At 32.9% G+C, this 13,243-nt stretch overlaps 1 long non-coding RNA gene across 1 annotated transcript; it reads right to left on the reverse strand.

Annotated features, from left to right (window-relative positions):
• Window positions 1-2,202: 2,202 nt before the first annotated feature.
• Window positions 2,203-11,033, reverse strand: LOC123710241. The gene is made up of 3 exons (XR_006753810.1): window positions 10,886-11,033; window positions 9,883-9,981; window positions 2,203-2,339 (listed from the first exon to the last, which is right to left on the reverse strand). It is a non-coding gene; the product is annotated as an uncharacterized LOC123710241 (long non-coding RNA).
• Window positions 11,034-13,243: the final 2,210 nt, after the last annotated feature.

The following is a 13,243-nucleotide window of genomic DNA, read 5'->3' on the forward strand; positions in this document are numbered from 1 at the left end:
GATTTTTCTAATTCTTTTTTTGTTGTGTTTGTTATTTTCAGGAGGTTATAAGAAATAATTAAGAAAATTGCGTGGAATTACTAACCTGCAAATATCGTCAAAGATGATGTAAGAAAATTGAATAACCTTTAATACAAATGCTTCGATCGGAGTTATTATATTGATAAAATAATTATATTAATTATATGAATTTCTTAGTGCACATCACGCCTAATATTAAAAGTTCAATTTAATATGGAGTTTTGATAAGTTTGAAATATGTTTTTAGTTACTTATATCAATTCGAAATCAATATTCATAGGTATGATCAGCCAGTCAACGTCTATCGGGTCCGCTAGTATAATATATTTTAAGAATATTTTCAAGTAAATATATATCAATGAATCATTTAACAATATTCAGCGTCAGCGTCAGCCCAACTAATGGTTTCAGCGACTCTCTTCCCTGAGTAAACGGTTCTTACGGAGGTTCGGTCCCCGGCTGGGCACATATGGACTTTCTATTTACGTGCGTCAGCGAGAGGAAACCGGTCTTAGACCTAAAAGTCGGCGTGTGGCACCAAGGCTGACCACCTTGCCTATTTAAAATACAAATGATAGCGAAACGCAACAGAATTCTGTGGCCCAGACCTAAAAGGTTACAGGTCCACTGGTATTATATAATAAAACCATTTGTTATTTTTACCATTGCATTTTATTTAATATTAAGTTAGTTTTTAAGTTTAGGATTTGGATAAGTCTTCGATTTATTTTTTCTTATGTCTGGGTTCTCTAGAAGGTTTTCCGCCAATTAACATCCTTTGCCTTTTTCTCCTGTTTTGATATTGTGATGACTGTAGGAGGAACTTTAATATCTGTGTCGCTTTTGATTGTAATAAATTTTCCATAAACCCTATTTAACTCTAAGAATAGCATACCTATATAAGATTACATACATGAAACAGGTCATCACTCAAGCATTCTGTAAGAGTGAGTTCGCTTTGAAGTCGACTATTAAATATATAAAAGCAATATATTAATCGATATACTGCCTTTGTAGAAATATCTGAGTACACTTTAAGTTCTTTAGAGACGAAAGACGTGGTTTTGTAATTGGCTTATTAACCTTATGTCGGTACTAAATTATTTAATTTAATTTTTATTCTAACTAAGTCGTCCATAGTAAGCCTCCAACGTGTAACTGCATGTCGATAGGTTTGTTTGTTATGGCCACGCTTTTGATTTCTTTGCGGATTTGAAATCCGGCTGAAATCAAGCGCCGGCTCGGGAATCTCTTTGGACTTTTTGTCTGTTCTCTTGTGACTATACAGTTCCACTTCCGTCGCTTGATCTGCCGGCTAATCGGAGTTTCACGGCAGTCTTCCCAGAGCTGCTCGACGGAGAACTTATCGAACCAGTAGATACTCAAAATCCGGCGGAGACTGCGGTAACCAAGACTTGGAGCTGGTGCGAGATATTCTTAAAGACCTTACACGGTTCTCAAATTTGACGTTGGACACGAATATTTTACCTTTGAGACATCGCATCAACAACTGTGACTGATATACATAGCATTATTGATGCGGTTATTGAGGCCTTGCTACTCAGGCCTTGGTAGTGCGTGAACTGATGTCCTCTTCTGTACCTCCAAATTCAATATGCCCACATTTATATCCATTACCAGCTGCGTCTGCTAGTTAATCATATGACCTCCTAAATAATGGCCTTACTGAAGGATAACCAAAGCTCATCGTTGTACTTCACGATTGTGTCATTAGCGGTTCGCGTATAAGGGACCTAAAAGCCTGTTCCGTCATATCGGCCTTGTCATTTCCGGCGTGGCCATTCGCCCGGCGGCCATCAAATGATTCCACTTCGCAGGATAAACTTGCGCAGTAATATTCGGCCGATTTACTTGCCCATTCCCTAACAAAGCATTTTCATACAAAAACCGTAAAAATGCGTATATATACTAAAGTAGGCTTTTCGTCCTAAAGGTGTCACAGTTGTGTTATACATATACGTTGGCACAGTTGCTTAAGCAAAAATAAAGGAAAAGATCGTAAGCCATACAAATCTATCGGATACAAATAGCTAATGGCGTACTTAAAGTTTTAAAAACAAATGAAGTTCATTTGTTTCTAAAGTTCTTTACTCTATTGGGAAATCTTAGGATTTCGTGCATATAAATACTCCTTATGTAATTGTAAGTAAAACAAATGACTCAATAAATATTTTTTATTGACTAAACGTTACATTATAAGGAGTTAAATCACAAAGGCACACGGGGGCGGCGACTTTTTTCAACTAACTGAATATATTGCTGCATTAAAGTTATATATGACTTCAATATTGCTTTCTCTGAAACAGAAAAATTAAAATGAATTTTGAGATCGCCATGCATTGGGTACTTAAGGCCCTATCCCAGTACGAATTGTTGTGTCAGTGTCTCGGGGTGGACTGCGGTACGCAATGGAGAGCTGGAGCACTGAGGCACGCCGGCCCGTAAAAACAATTAGTTATGTAAAACATTAAATAAATGTAATTTTATCATTTTTTATTAATATGGAATAATTGGCCTGCGATAAAATATAACGTGTAAATTTCAAAATCATGTTCTATATACATTTTCGTCATAAATTAATTCAAAGTGTCAAAAATTGTCTATATTAGGTTTTTTTTCTATCAAGCGAAGTTATTTAAGTCGTGTGTCGATCTTTCAAAATAGATACATAAACTACTCAACTCCACCATATATTTTTTCATTTCGCCATACTTCAAGAAACGATGTCAAAAAATTTAAAAAAACAATATACTTTTTTCGAGTTGCGACCGGATAGGTCCTTAACGGAAGAATGGTTTATATTACTAGTACAAAAATAAAATATAAAGTGGTGGTCATGCCCAACATTATCATATGAAATTATTACAACTAAGTTTTGGTACATTTGATCACGCTATTGATTATGACCGACAGTTATAATCGAATCCCCGAGGAAAAATAATGATTATAGTGTAAACCTGTTACTTGGAAGTAGGAAATAGGTCATACTGTTTTCGATCGATTAAAAAATAATTAATAATTTAAGCTATCTAAATATTTTGTTTAATCTATCTGGATAAATAGTTGAATATAAATTGGTAAATTTGATGGCTTCCCAGGTATAAATAGATGACTTTGTGGGTTTGATAATGCAGAGGCTTGTTGTCATATAAATAAAATTGTTCATCACAGTGGTTACTAAACAAACAGAAGTAGCCATTATTCACACATATCGCATAAAATATCAAGCACGTAGCGGAGATTGGAAAGAGCGTGACGTTTACGGATTAGGGTAAATCAATTCCGTGCGAACGCAAACAGAGCCGGTTACCCACGTCAGCCTTAGACTGTTTCCCGTAAAATTGATTTGGCCTAAATGACAGTTTTAGGCTAATACCCTATTTTTGTTTTGGATGACGATATCTCAGCCCCATTTCAGCTACGACTTAGATCTAACAAATTCACTTTATTCAAGATGTATTCATATAGTGAGTGATCAGTTCAATTGTGTAATGATGACAAATCATTATAATGTGTTTAATCTATAAGTTAAAGTATGTCCAGACCTTGCCATGTTGCACTCATTAACAGATATCACCATGGAAGATATGATATTTGACTCTTATATGATATTTAAGATTTTTTTCTAGCAAGTCGATTATGTGTGTTTTTTTATTAATGTATATTACAAACACATTGATACACACTCATCCGGCTCAGCGACTCAAAAAGTGTCTTGTGATTATTATTTCGTATTGAAAAAATAGCTATCTTTTATCAGGATAAGTTTCAAAGTGAACAAGGTAGACAAATTGTATGAAATAATAACAATATAAATATAGTTCTTTTACACATATATACACAGTATGAACTGCATATATACCGACTATAATATATCACAGGCAGTTTCTCTATTTTACCAATAAACAAATGTAGTTGACAAAAATTCAACATTCTGCTAGCGTATATACTTTGAAGGCTATGAATGTTTCATATTAAATTGATTTGGATCCTATCTGTGAGATATAAATTCTGGAACAATATATCAACGCATTCACGGACGAACTCTTTAGGGACAAATACCAGAGCACAGGAATATGTTAAACTCATAAAACACTCGATTTGAACTTATTCCACTAACAAATTCAAATTGAAATCTGCTTTTTATTATTAATGTGATCATTTAATACTTATTATATAATTAAAGACTTCCTGACTGTTGTTCTATATCCATCCATATAAAAAAATTACGTAAAATTCCGTTCATTTAAACTTTACGTCGAAAAGCTTTATCTTGCGAGGAAACACAAGACATACGATAACTAAGTACATCAATTATAAAAATAGAATATTCAAGAATTTTCATACTGAGACTAGATTAAAAAATTTAAATATTTTAGAATCAAAAAGTCATTTATTCATCTAGGTACCATTTGTACACTTATGCATGTCAATTTACGCCATCACAATATCTTATAGCGACATTAGTGCCCACACTAATCGTATGTAATACGAGTATCCTTATTTCAGTCAATTCAATTACAACCTAGGGATCGTACAATACTTCCTCTACTATGGCTCTGTTGTCGCAGATAAAACATAACGGCCGGCCCGTCGAGGTAAATATACTTTGTCAAATATTACGTGAACGATATTTCAAGCGTTTTTTGTTTGAACTGAATACTTCATGTCTCTATTATTTTACAGCTTTTACGATTTATTATCGTTTAAATTCTGAGACATTTACAAAAACCATAACAGGTCATGTGTTTTGTAATCAAATCTTGTATAATTTACATGAGTGAGAAGTCACCTGGAACATAATGGCGCAATCTGGGCTCCTCCTGAAAGTTTTGGGTAATGCCAGAGTGGGTACAAAACATATTCAGTTACCTGAATTGTCAGTTGTTGAAATGTACGGTGTGTACTCATTTTACCCGCTCATGTATCCAACTTTATTCATAATAGGTTCTGTGGGCTACATAGAAATCATAGTGCGCCAAGGAATTGCACTAACCATGTATCTCATTAAGTTGTTATGTGAAAAGGAAAACAATCCAGCAGTGCTCCTGAGCCATCGAACGCCTTTACTATTCGTAACCACACCGAAAACTAACCTCTCGAAAATAGCACACATGACACAATGTATAGAAATAATTATTGAACTGCATAGATTAAGAGACGTTTTTAATTATTCCTTGTCTGAACTGACCAAGGTCTGCTTCATGTAAGTTCCTATACTGTAAGAAATAGTTAGTCTTTTAGTTAATATTTTAATTTACCACTGATTATTGTTGTGTTGTTTTTTTTTATATGACAATGTATTATTTTGTATGTGATATAAATGTAAATTGTTGCCGCTTTGGAGTAATCTGTAATGGAAACTTATTTTGTTAAAAATACAAATAAATATTGAGACTACCTTTTTTACTCTAACTATAAGGACCTATCTCGTTTGAAGACGTCTCGTATACAATTATTATGGATAGTAAGTAATATTATACTGACTTAATTCTACAATACTATCACATAGATTATAGTTATTAGTCTTAGAGTTAATTAGTTTTGACTTGATTACAATTTTAACATTCCTATCATAAATTATATTTGTAAGGACATTTGCTACGAATAACGAAAATACAAATGAAAATACTTGGATTAAACTTTTATCACGATTGTACGATGATTAGGTTACTATCCTTACTATTAGAAAAAACTATTTAGGTTTTCACAAGCCTCCAACAGTTTCTAGAACAGGCAACGGCGTTGCGATCTCGCTAACCGTAATTTTGCAAAATAGCCATTGTTGGACATTAAAGACATTTCGCTTTTTAAGTCATTTTGCCGCCAAAATCACTTCTAAACATATCCTAATTTCGATGAAAGGTTCTCCTGAGTAAGAATTGAAGTAACGGAACCAAGAGTACAGATAAATACGATATATGTATTATAATAAATGCTTAAATATTTTTTGCCTTATAATATGATACTAAATCATCATCTTGTTTTAGTATTATAGTTAACGGTCTAGAGACAACCAGGGCAGCAGGGTTCTTCTATATTAAGCTAATTAAAATCGATCTTTAAATTAATATTCTTGTATGTAAATAAAACTTATTATATATCATATAAAAACTTTCGATCATTTAAAATACCATTCTCCAAAGACCACAGATAATGAAACGAGAATTTGAAGAAAAAAATGAAGTTAGTTTTTAGTATAATTTACGATTCGATGGTTATAGAGTATAAATTTCCGATCGGATTAAAAAAATATAGAATTTAGTTTTTATGAATTAGGTAAAATCTTTTCTGATACCAAATAGGTAATGTTAGGTCTATGGCAACACTGTGGAGGGTAGGAGGGTGTTGTCCGTCAGTTGATGCGATCGAGCGCTGATTGATGACGCCGATTAGTGATGCCCAACCCGTCCCGAAGTAAATTATTATGGAACGATTTTTTGCTTTGTAAAACGTATTGAATCGCTTTTTGTGAAAACGGGATTTAACCTATATGCGAACATTATTCGTAAACTTACTATAGGGTATTGTAAGTTTTGTCCTCAACACTCAACATACACGAAGAAAGGGTAACCAAAATATTTGAAAAGCTACCAAGCTACGCCCGTAGCAATGATATTATTAATACATTCACACACACAAGAAAAAATTAAAAACATCTGATGTAGAAACCTGTAGCTCAGCTTCATCATCGGACGTCAAGGCTGAATACGAAATCACCCGTATCACCCTGACGTCTGTTTTCCCCAAACAGCGTTCTCAAGCAGTTTTTGCTGCTCACCACCACTATGTGAAACCAGCTGCCCACCGATGTATTTCCTAACCAATTCGACTTAGGATCCTACAATAAACGAGCGTATCGATTCTTAAAAAGGCTGGCAACGCACTTGTGAGCCCTCTGGTCTCCTGCCCGCTTGCAGGAGGAGCATTGTTCTATAAATAAAAGATCTTTGATTAGGCTACATTATATTATTTCTTTCTTTAAGAAAAATATATATTTAGGTTACTCTCTATGTAGTAAATATTAACAATAATTACTAAAATACCAATTTGCCAAGTCACGTTGGGCCTACGTTATACCAAGACTGTACCTTTAAGAGTTAAAATTATTTCAGCTTTACGCATTGTTTATTTTCCATAATGGAACGTGAGACGACGTTTTCTCTGTACAACCTTACAAAAGCCCTCGTGAATTAAAAAAAAATACTATGTGCTTGGTTCGTGAAATTTCCTGAATTCGTAGCGTAATGGATTAAAAATTCCAAAAATGTAGCCTCCATTTTGCTCTATAGGTTTTCTAAATTTAAAAGGTTTACAAATATTTTATTATATTATAAACTGGCTGACCTGGCGAACTTCGTACCGTGTAACAGTCAATGAATGTCGTTTTACATTAGCTAAATTGAATTTACGATTTTATGAAAGTAATACAATAAATACAAAATAAATATTAAGTCCACTACTATAATAAAATTATAACAAAAAAGAAATACAAAGTACACTTACATATTTTATTGCAATTTAATTTTAAAAATAAAATAAATTTGATGGAAACATGCGAATATATTATCTCGTAGCAGTAATCAGCTTTATTTAAATATATTAAATTTTAACGCACTATTACGAAACATTTAATGATAATGATAATGTGTGCACTTGTTTCAAAATTAATTCCTTTGGACTTGAAACAATTGTTTTATGAAATTCTTTTAGCATAACTGCGGCTACTGCATTGCGTTATGGTGATCGGCAGATCGATGCAACGAAATCTGTTCGTATGATATCTGAATTTTATCATTTCATTCTAAAACGAGACATTTCATGAAACAAATTGTATGAAATGATCTACATGAATCCACGCTTCGCTTCGATTTATAGATAATACGCACTTTTATGGACTAAACTTTTTGGAACAAGATGTCAAGATGTATAATGTCAATTAAAAATTACAAAATAAAATTTATATTTATACTATTTTATTAAATCATTGTTACTTCAATCTAAAACCAAAAATCTAATTAAGGACACACATCTAAACATTTGTCACTTGTAACTAACTTGTTATAAGTTAGTGTATCGAATGAGTTGAAACTGTATTAGCTATCGCATCCAACGCGAAGCTCTAAGTCGTTAATAAATCGCCAACTTACGGGGAATTAAGCGAAGTTAACGGAGTACACTCAGCTGAGTATACACAGAGCAAGGAAGCATATTTAATTAGGAATATATCATTTGACGAATATCACATAGTCTAAAAGCCAAAACACAACGTTTCAACATAAATCTAAGGCTTTCTTTTGTAACTATCGGTTTATTATTACAAAAGAAAGAATATTCATGAGTATTGTATTATCATTTGTTAATATAGCTTTTACAATTTAAGACAACACTTTTTAAACGTCACCGTGACCACGCACGCGAAACGTCGGAAAAAAAATTAAATTTATGTAATTAATTATAAGTTTATAATAATAATACATAGCTTCAATCCGTTTAAAAAGTGTTTTCTTAATTCATGAATATTACTTTGTGTTTTATACGTTGGGTTTATGATTTTTGCAACCATAATGGAAACGCTTTCCCTCAATTGTTATATTCATGCTTTGTGAGGTCCAGCAACATGATATGACTAAGAGAATCAGTATCCGTCTCGCTTTTATACGTACAGAAATGTTAATGTTATAATGGTCAGAAATGACCCGCTGAAGAAAACAATATTATAATTAAATTACTTTTATGTTTATTTTGAAAACAATTATTACTAAAATACCTTTTTAAACAACATATTAAAATTTCGCATTAATTGAAACCGCGTGTGCTATATGATCTTTATTGGATCTAAATTATAAATGAAACAAAAATTAGAAGACAATACTAATCGAATTTTATGAAGGAATATAAATACTGCAGGACGAACAAATAAAATCGGCGTTGACACTTGTACGAACCAAAATCAATAGACCAAAAATTATGCGACATAAAATTTACTTTCACGCGATCGTGGAGCGGAAAATTTTGGCCATTCGCCAGGTTTATTAAGAATCGAATGGTGAAAAGCTTGAAATTTAATCTAGGCAGTTAGTTGAAAACCTGAGTGTCTTCATTAAATTGTGCAAATTTGATGGACATCTTCAAATTATGTTCAATGCCATTCTATTTAAAGCATTTTCATACGGACAAAGTTCGTTACTGACAAGTGACGCCTGCGCTGAACAGCATCGCATACAAGTACAACTAAATGCACGTGTGACTAATAAAAAAAAATAGCCAATGTAAAATCTGTAATATATGTGGTATTGGGTATGTGGAGGAAGGATGTTGTACTCTTCCTCCAAGCTAAATGGGCAATTCTTGTCCGGCCGGCTTAAGCGGTCGGAATACATTTGTTAGGTATTTTCGTGTTTTTGGCGTATGACGTCTAGTTGGAGCGCAGATTGTAGATGTCACTACAGGCAATTAAAACTATGCAAAGTGTTTGACTTGAATGGTTTATTGGCCACAGACAGTCCTATAACGTCTATAAGAAAATTCGATCAAACGATATACTCAGAAAACGCTTTAAATGTTTGGCTTAACAAATACCAATATAGTTGCATAATTTATACCACTGGTGGAAGACCATTTAATGATAGAAATACAATAATAATTTTTCTATTAACTTTGAACTACATGGCGTTATAGTAGGCTCTGTACATGGTTTTGGCGAAACAATAATTGACAATTTTAAAAATTGTTAAAACAAAAGCAGCGTTGTCCTATTTTAGTTACGGGACATAAAAACAGACTATAAAATCATATACAATATACAACCTAAAATAGTGTTAAAATAGTTGGCCTCACCACCATCAGTGCAGTGCAAGGGCAGGCGCACGTCAGTCGCGTCCGGCGCGCTCGCTTCCGGCGGAAGTAACGCGTCTTCACTCGCGCCAACGCCTCCCTCTACGACATAACGCTTTTGTGTACAACGCTTAATGTCGATAATGCATCTGCTACCTCGAATTTAATGTAACAACATTTTCAAAATGTAATATTTCAAATCGAAACTTTTGCTCGTAAACTCTTTGTGACCATCTGCTATATGCTTTTAAGAGTTTCTATACTTTGATATATTTATTTAATATATTAAAATCAAAAAATTATAATTACATTTTAAAAACCTGAATGTTTATCCGCATAACGAATCTCTATTTTACTGGTCACACAAGTAAGTCTTACGCTTTGTATTAGTAACAGACTTATATAATATTTACTTATTTACTGGGTTCGTTGCCACCGGATTTATTTATTTACAGAAATACATGCATTATCCTTACAGACTATGACAATACGAGAATGGCAAGAAAAATAAAATATAATAAAGTAAATATTATATACCTACTGAAACCCATAATATACACAATATCGCTACTGTGAATTCACTCTGCGAACATATAAATATGTTGATAGTGTCGGAGACAGCACTCAGTAGGCGCAACGTCTTTGAAAACGAGGATCGGTACAAATGACTGGTTCTAGCTCTTAGTATCACAAACAATCTTGGCCTTCGCCGTCGCACTTATCCCATAGGTACAATGAAACTCTTTCAAGAAGAACCAAGAAGTTCTTGGAGCTCACTTGCAGGGGGTTGCCCACAACCCCACAACACAATCATTCTGTACATAGTCAGTAGTAGAATTTCAGTAATAGTTTTATAAGATTAATAAGTGATCATGCTCGCTTTAAAATTAAATAGTTTTTATTTTTATTTTGGTTCTAACTATTTTTTTCTTTATTTTGATTAGTATTTTTTTAAAGTTTAGAGTTTGAATGGTTAACACATATAGACTTAAATTGAATAACGTACCTCTTGAACACATTATTAAATTAATGAGTCCTCTAGAGAATACCTCCGCGTCCTCTAGCAACAATGCATTTCCGAACTCGTTAGCCATTAATTCTTATTATAAAAATAATTAAAATATTCTTTTATTTTTTATTTATTTAGAATTATGTGAAAGGACTGTCATTGTGACGGGTGCAGTTTTTTAATTTAACGAAAAAGTTATAGTTATTGAGTGTAATAAACACAAGAATTTATCTCCATTTAAAAACCGCGCAACGGTTTTCTGAATTGGGAATCAATTTCTTTTTAATTAATTGGATCTTTGGAAAACCCCACTTGTACCATGTTTTGTTACTTATTTATAACAAAATTAGCTGAAGTTTGAAATTTTGTAGTATTCTTATAAAATCGTAATGGTTAAGTCACCATTTATGTGTTTTTCTTTTGTATTTTCCAGTATAACTTCGCCGTCCGGAGAGCGATCTGGATGATCGAGGTGTCAAATAATTTGGATTTGCAGTGAATACGGTACATGACAAGATTTTATAATCAGACTGATAGTTTTCAAGATAGTAAATGAAAATGTCTTATGAAAAATTGAAATCTCGCGCCGCTGTCGTCTCATTAACCTTTTATTATAATTAATTCTAAACCAGATTCAAAAGAAATTGAGGTGTGCAAGGGTATAAATAAGCATAATGATTATAGTTCCGGTATAGTTTTAGCAATAGAATCTTCCCATTCATTCCATCCATGATATGGAAATCCAAAATGTAAAAAAAAATCCTCTTATCGATGTTCGACGAAATAATAGATTAATGGTTGAATACATATAATTCTCTTGGTAATACAACACCAAGCAATAGAAATATTGTGCATTTTTAAATCGGTTCAATTAAAATTAAGGAATTTATTTATTAACTATATAAAGTTGTATGTAACAACCATATTGGTAACACAATAACTGACTTCTGCGTGTATTTCTTTGATTATTAGGCCACTGATACGATAAGCCTAATATCCCAAGTAATTATTTTTTTATTCGGCAATTTGATAACACAATTAACTAATAACTAAGGACATATGTAACATGAACCTGATAACGTATAAACATTAAAAATATAGTAAATCATTTCATTAGACTAAATATTTTACTTTGTACCATTAATCAGACTTTTTACCTCAAAGCTATCCTGTTCAAAGTAACCGCATTCGCTGAAATGCAAACATAACAAAATCTGCAGACGCCTGATGCTACACGATAGCACGGGATACGGGCTTCGAGTAATTGTAGAGCGTAAAACAATTATACGAAGGCTCCGTCACACCAGAAACAATCAAGGATAGCCTTTTGTAATTGGTATTCTATACATAGACAGAAAGCCTTGTTTATAAGCACTTTTGTAGTATCCAGAAGGGAATGGATAGCCCGCTTGTTCATTCAAATACCATTGTGAATACTCATATATCTCTTTTCATCACTGCGTAAACACAGTTTGACAGAAAGGAATGAGATACTTTTGTCAAAAACGTGCAATTATACTAATTTTGTTTGATTTATAAGGGAGTAAATAAGTTTTGTTAAGTGATATACGTATAGTGATAGTGCCCATGGAGACTCTTAAGCCAGATGGCGCGCAAGTTCGTTGCCAGTTGCCTTAAAGGACAGAAAGTCGAATAGGTTCAGAAATACTTCAGTGGGTAACTGGTTCCAAATAGTGGTGATGAGCGGCAAGTACTGCCTCAAATAAAGCTTAGTTGTGGAACAAATGACTGTAATTAATATTTGTCATCTAATAACATATAGTTTGGCGAGAATTTGTAATATTCTTCAACAATATATATTCGTTATTTTAAAGTAGATTTACACAAAACTGTAATTACTAATTCAGTTAAACCTTCCTTATGTATTGGTGAAAAACGAAGGAAAATCTGTTCGATTATTTTTTTAGTTTATTATATATATATATATATATATATATATATATATATATATATAAGCGGCCAGAGGGCTTAATTACAATATTATGTAACTAAATAAGTCGACTGAGATGTATAATTTGAAAAGCATATAATCTTCACAAAACTATCAAAAATAAATTGCAACAAATCATCATTCTGCTGACCCTAGTAAAGCAAGACAGCCAACCTTTTTATCAAATTAAAATCGTGCACAACATTTCTCTTCAACGGAAATAAACTTGAGAAACTACATTAAAAATTGTTCGCTCCAACAAATTCTGCCGTAAGAACATAATCACTCGGCTGATTTAATTTAATACGTTTTCAAAATATTTGTTCGGCGCTTGAGGGAAGCTTTTAGACTGTCTCTATTTAAACCTACTCGCGCTGCTAGGGCTGACATACTGATTTCAAAGC

This window comes from Pieris brassicae, chromosome 5 (genome assembly GCF_905147105.1).
Source record: "Pieris brassicae chromosome 5, ilPieBrab1.1, whole genome shotgun sequence".
NCBI lineage: Eukaryota > Metazoa > Arthropoda > Insecta > Lepidoptera > Pieridae > Pieris > Pieris brassicae.